At 40.8% G+C, this 7,040-nt stretch overlaps 1 pseudogene; it reads right to left on the reverse strand.

Moving 5' to 3' along the window:
• Nucleotides 1-2,225: 2,225 nt before the first annotated feature.
• On the reverse strand, nt 2,226-6,701 carry LOC104271132 (annotated as a pseudogene).
• Between the last annotated feature and the right edge of the window lie 339 nt (nt 6,702-7,040).

The raw sequence follows: 7,040 nt of genomic DNA on the forward strand, positions 1-7,040 counted from the left end.
GTAGGCAAGCATGGACATACAAAGCTGTATGTATTGACTTGCAAATCTTAAGTTCAAAAATTCAGTCATTTAATAAACAATAACCATACTTCTCTGTAAGGAAAACACTAGGCTGCTTTTAGTTGTCACAATTCAGAGGTTAGACACTAGCAGACTACTCATTATACTAAATTGCCTGAATCTATTACTAAGGCAAGTTACTTAACCCTCATCACTGGGTATCTTTAGCAACCAGCTAGACAAATGTTTGATGAGAATATTAAAAATATGGTTAATCTTGCTTTAGGGAACGAGAGTGTCTCAGTGCAGACACTGTAAAAGGTAAAGAAAAGCTGCTGGTTTTGTACATGAAGGAGAGACAAATTTTAAACCACTTTTTCTTGGAATTCCGGTTGTAAAATATTGTATGTCTTAGGACTTCAATAAGAATTATATGTTAGTCAATACAGTTTTTGATACTTAATTTAAATAAGTATCCGATATTCATCTGAAAAAAGAGCACGTATATAATCTTGAATGAAAGGAAGGAGTTCATCGCAACTCCTTGTTTCTGAAAGAAAATAAAAATACATTTTACATTTGCTCAGAATAAATTAAAGAAATAATATTACAATGGATATAATACAACCCAGAGAGCCCAGAAAAAAAATCTTCCCTACAGACTAAAATGTCATTTTACCATAATGTTTCTGCATTTCTGTGTGACTGTTACTGTTTGGCCATTGTCAGTAGCAGAGGAGAATGCATCTGGGAATACCTCAAAATAGTGCAATTTATACAAACAATACAGTTTTTGTTTGATTCTAGAAAATACTGCTTATGACAATAGCAATTTTTCATTTTAGTTGTAATGAACTTCCCCAAATATTTAGGTAATCTTTCAAAAGTTGGAAACTTAATAAGCATTGATATTCATGTATTTGATGTTCCTTGTACTTTCCTTAGGGACTGAACAACACTTGCTTTTTCCAGACTGATGTGTGTAATGAAGGTGTTCCTGAAGCAGATTTCACTAGAAGCTGGGAATAGCATCTCTCTAAGAAACACCTGTTTGTCAAATCACTTCATTAAAATACTTATCTTTGAAGTTTTTTTTTGAAACCTGACCTCAAGTACTCCTTGTAAACCTGAATGAAACACCTATAAGTGACTATGAGATGTAAGAAACACAAAGAATCTGATAACAAAAGGCTTTACTTACTTTTTCTCATTTTCAGTTCTTTCCTGGGATTTTCTATGGAAATAAATCTCACTACTTTCCTCTTGATTCAGAACACTAGCTGTCAAGCAAAGCAAACACACACATTTTATCACCTGTTTTTGTTGCTGCTTTTAATTCTACCGGGGGATAAAGACTCTTTATTATTACTCTGGAATTGCTATTGAAAATGTTATTCAGTCTGCCCATACACTCCTGCTTCTGTTCTGCTTTAAAAGTTCACAGAAGAAAGAGAACTGAAGAACTGTGTTTCCCAGTAACATTGTAAGTAGTAATTTTCAGATTGCAAAGTAAAAAGAAAAAAACAAAATGAACCAACAAATACCAAAATACTAACCAAAATCAGATCAGTCTGGTACAATTTCTTAGTACCCAGCTTCACATTCTCAAAGCAAACCAAGTTCTAGACTGAAAGATGCTTCAGAACAAAGGATCTGACATCCACTGTTAAATTTTTTTAGACTATTATGTATGATCAGGGAAGCAACAGATACTTTACAACACCCTCCAAGTATCATTGCAGAGGTACATTACTAGAAAGAAGGTAATCACTCGATACATCAAGCTGAAGCTCTGGTAGCACATGAAAGCAAGTAGAAGATGGTGAAGCTCCAGATGCCATGGCATTCGAGACCAGCTGTAGCCCAGCATGGACAGCTAGTAAATCAGCCTGGTTTGAAATGACATAAGTAGTGCAAGAGAAATGAACACAGAAGTCAACTTCTTCAGGAGCAGATAATCAAAGGCAATCTTTCTGCAAAGTATTCAAAATGTTGCTTCTGTGCTGAACAGTTCAACGTGACAGTCACGAAAGAACATGTGAAAGGTGAATATTAATTCTGGTATACAGAGGCACATTCCAGATGGTAACCTCTTATTTCATTTTGGTTTGTAATGCACAACAGAATCACAGCTTTTGGATGTCTAAAGAAGGATATGCTCATTTGGAAAAGCAAATAAAGTACAAAGTTAGTGACTGGATGGAAGAGAGCTGCATCTGTTTTACCACCATTAGTCTGATATGAAGCATGATCTTTGACCGCAGAACTCTGCAACTTTTCCATAACTAATGGCTGTGTTATCACTACCTATTAAAGAGTATAAATCAGAAAAAAAGCCAGTGTTAGCTAAATCAAGAAGGGATATTTATAATAATCTTTTATGGTTTTCAATATAACTTTCAATAAAATATATATAGCTAAAATAAACTTCTGTTTGACACTCAGGCTCAAGAGAATCAATATCTAGCAGGCAAATTTCCTGTTCAATTAATCATAGAATCATAGAATTGTCCGAGTTGGAATGGACCTTAAAGATCATTTAGTTCCAACACTCCTGCCACGGGCAGGGACATCTCCCACTAGATCAGGCTACCCAGAGCCCCATCCAGCCTGGCCTTAAAAAATTCCGGGGATGGGGCTTCCACCATCTCTGTGGGCAACCTGTGCCAGTGTCTCACCACCCTCATGGTGAAGAACTTCTTCCTAATGTCCAATCTAAACCAATCCATCTCTAGCTTTAATTCATTCCCTCTAGTCCTATCACTACCTGACATCCTATGAAGCCCCTCACCAGCTTTATTGTAGGCCCCCTCGAGATACTGGAAGGCCACAATAAGGTCTCCGTGGAGCCTTCTTTTCTGCAGACTGAACAGCCCCAACTCTCTCAGCCTGTCTTCATAGGAGAGATGCTCCAGCCCTCTAACCATCCTCATGGCCCTTCTCTGGACGTGCTCCAGCACATCCATATCTTTCTTGTGCTGTGGGCTCCAGAACTGGACGCTTTGCTCCAGGTGGGATCTCACAAGAGTGGGGTAGAGGGGCAGAATCACCTCCCTCGACCTGCTGGCCACAGGCCTCTTGATGCAGCCCAGGACACAATTGGCTTTCTGAGCTGCAAGTGTACACTGATGGCTTATGTTGAGCTTCTTGTCCACCAGTACCCCCAAGTTCTTTTCTTCAGGGTTGCTCTCAAGACAGTAAGCAAATTATTATTTGCATTTAAGAAATGAATAATTTCTTGATTTTTTTCTAGAATAGAGAAAAAACAGTTCTAAAGATAGACACTTGATCATTTTCCAAGACAGGATTCCTGATGCATGCAAAATACCTGTATCGAATTATTTTATTTCACATTTTTTGACTATGTGCTTCTTCAGGTTTTGTTTTTCAAAAAAACCAATATGATTTTCTGAAGAGTTAGCATTTGTTTAAAATTAAAGCAGATATTTCACACTGAGGAAAAATTTGCTTGCTAAAATAATGGTTTTTCATACGATGATTAAAATATAATCTTTTTTTTTTGTGAAAGGCCTTTGCAATACCATATGTATTTTTATACAAGAACTATATTTTTGATCAAATAGTAGATGATAAATTATTTCCAATGAAAAGCAATACATTGGGTAACAAGGCTAGCACAGCCTGTGCAGGAAGGTCATACTTTTAGAATGGTGTAAGAAATACATGAGTAAAAGTCACTGAAAATATCTCTTATTCACAGTTTCAGATAAATTTACAAATGTTAATAAGAAACACCTGGTGTAAAAGACAGCACAGAGCATAGAATCATAGATCTCTTTGGGTTAGAAGGGCCTCTAAACATCATCTAGTCCAACCTTCCTGCAGTGGGCAGGGAGAGCCTACCTCAGAGGAAGTAGGCTTCTACCTCCTTTCTGGGCAATATGGTCCAATGTCTTACCATACTCATCATAAAAAATTTCTTCCTTGTAACTAGTCTAAACCTACGCTCTTTTAGTTATATTAGACTCCCTGATAAAGATTCCCTCCCCATCTTTCATGTAGGCCCCCTTTAAGTACTGGAAGGCTGCGAAAGTCTCCTTGGAGCCTTCTCTTCTCCAGGCTGAACAGCCCCAACTCTCTTATCCTGTCCTTGTACGAGAGGTGCTCCAGCCCTTTGATCATCTTTGTGGCCCTTCTCTGGACCCACTCCAACAGGTCTGTGCCCTTCCTGTATTGAGGGCTCTAGAGCTGGATGCAGTACTCCAGGTAAGATCTCACCAGAGCAGAATAGAATCACCTCTCTCAACCTGCTGACCACAATTCTTTTGATGCAGCTCAGCATACAATTGGCTTTCTGGGCTGTGCATGAACATTACTGGCTCTCTGTCCAGCTTTTCGTCTACTATCCAGCATCTTAAACTTTCAATATGAGCACATCTCAAGCTAAATATATTCAAAGGTGTTCTCTGATTGCAAATCTCTTTCTGAAATAATGTAGAATTTTCATTTCACAGACATCAAGGTCAAATAAGGAATTATGGATTGTCTGTTCTGTTTTATCATATGATAAATTATCTGAGCAATTACTAAAAAGAAAATAATATTCATTTTTTGTGAGTATTTTGAAGATAGAACAGTGTTTCCTAAAGTTAATATTAGTCCTGGTAACTTCAAACAAGGGTACAGTGTCAAAGGTCAAAGCTTTCAATTTTACTATACTTTAATACTTTTCCAAATATTCATACTGAAATTTCATTACTGCCTTGAAAAGTCGATAGACAGTTTGCCTTTGTAGAATCATAGAATCATCAGGGTTGGAAGGGACCTTAGAGACCATCTAATCCAATCTCTCTGCCATGGGCATGGATGCCCTTAACTAGAGCAGGTTGCTCAAGGCCTCATCCAACCTGGCCTTGAACATTTCCAGGGAGCGGGAATCCACAGCCTCTCTGACTTGGTCTTGTCACCCATGTACTGAAGAATTTCTTCCTAAGATCCAGTTTAAACCTATTCTCCTTCAATTTAAATCTATCTATCTCCTCTTGTCCTATCTGTAGACACTCTTGTAAAAAGTCCCTCCGCAGCCTTCCTGTAGGTTCCTTTCAGGTCCTGGAAGGCAATTATAAGGTCCCCCGTCTCCAAGCTCAACAATCCTGGCTCCCTCAGCCTGTCCTTAAAGCAGAGGTGCTCCAGCCCCTGGATTATCCTTGTGGCACCCCTCTGAACTTGTTCCAACAGATCCATACCCATCTTATGGTGGGGACACCAGAACTGGACGCAGTATTCGAGGTGCGGTCTCACAAGAGCAGAGTAGAGGAGGAGAATCACCTCACTTGATCTGCTGACCACACTCCTCTTGATGTGTCTCACAATGCGGTTGGCCTTCTAAGCTGCATGAGCACACTGCCAGCTCATGTTGAGCTTCTCATCTATCAACACACCCAATTCCTCTTCAGGGCTACTCTCAACCCACTCTATACCCAGTTTATCTTTGTGCCTGGGATTGTCCTGACGCACGTGCAGCACCTTGCACTTTGACATGTTGAACCTCATGCAGTTTGCCCTTATTTCTCAAGCCTGTCAAGGTCCCTCTGGATGGCACCCCTTCCCTCAAGTGAGTCCACGGCACCACGCAGCTTGGTGTTGTCAGCAAGCTTTCTGAGAGTGCAGTCAATGCCGTCATCCATGTCGCTGACAAAGATGTTGAACAGCACTGGACCCGGAACAGAGTCTTGAGGATCTCCACTTGTCACTGGTCTTCATGTGGACATCAGGCTGTTGACCACAACTCTTTGAGTGCAGCCCTCTAGACAGTTCCTTATCCACCGAGTAGTCCATCCATCAAGTTCATTTCTCTCCGTCTTAGAGACAAGGCTGTCATATGGGACAGTGTCAAATGCCTTGCACAGGTCCAGGCAGATGACATCAGTTGCTCTTCTCATATCAACCAGAGCTGCAACTTTGTCGTAGAAGACCACTGAATTAATCAGGCACGATTTGCCCTTAGTGAAGCCATGTTGGCTCTCACTGATCACCTTGTTATTTTCCATGTGCCTTAATACTATTCTCAGGAAGAACTGCTCCATGATTTTACCTGGCACAGAGGTGAGGCTGACTGGTCTGTAGTTCCCTGGGCTTTCTTTGCTTCTCTTTTTAAAAATGGGAGTTATGTTTCCTTTTTCCAATCTGTGGGAACTTCGCCAGACTGCCATGACTTCTCAAATATGATGGCTAGTGGCCTAGCAACCACAGCTGCCGGTTCCTTCAGGACCCGTGGACGTATCTCATCAGGTCCCATGGACTTGTGCACCTTCAGTTCTCTAAGTATTTCCAGACCTGATCTGCTCCTGCCCTGGGTGATTCTTCTCTCTCCCAGACCCAGCCAACACCCGCTGTGATTTGAGTGGTGTAGTTCAAGTGGTTATCAGTGAAGACTGGAGAAAAACGTTGTTGAGCACTTCAGCCTTCTTCATATCCTCAGTAACCAGGTCACCTATATCACTCTGGAGAGGCCTCATATTTTTTGGTTTTGTTTTTAATTTCATATACCTGTAGAATACTTTTCCGTTATTTTTCATGTCCCTGGACAAATTTGACTCAGTCAGGGCTTTAGCTTTCGTAACCTGGTTTCTAGTTTCACAAGTAATCTCTTTGTAATCATCCCAGGTTACCAGTCCTTGCTTCCGCCTTTTGTAGATTCCCCTTTTGAGTTTGATTTTGGCCAGGAGTTCCTTATTCATGCATATGGATCTCCTGGTGTTTTTGCCAGATTCCTTCCTTTTAGGGATTCAGTGCTTTTGAGTTTGGAGGAGATGATCCTTGAAAATCAGCCAGATTTCCCGGGCTCCCAGTCCCTCCAGGGCTTTGTCCCATGGCACACTACCAAGGAGGTTCCTGAAGAGGCCAAAGTCAGCTCTTCTGAAGTCAAGGGTTTCGAGCTCGCTAAGCATCCCCTTCTTTGCTGCCCTTTGCTCCAACATCTCATGGTCACTGTAGCCAAGTCTGCCCATGAGTTTAACATTACTCACCAGCCCTTCCCTTTTGGTGAGAACAAGGTCTAGCATGGCACCTCTCCTTGC

The sequence above is a fragment of the Apaloderma vittatum genome, unplaced genomic scaffold, assembly GCF_000703405.1.
Source record: "Apaloderma vittatum isolate BGI_N311 unplaced genomic scaffold, ASM70340v1 scaffold5163, whole genome shotgun sequence".
Taxonomy (NCBI): Eukaryota; Metazoa; Chordata; class Aves; order Trogoniformes; family Trogonidae; genus Apaloderma; species Apaloderma vittatum.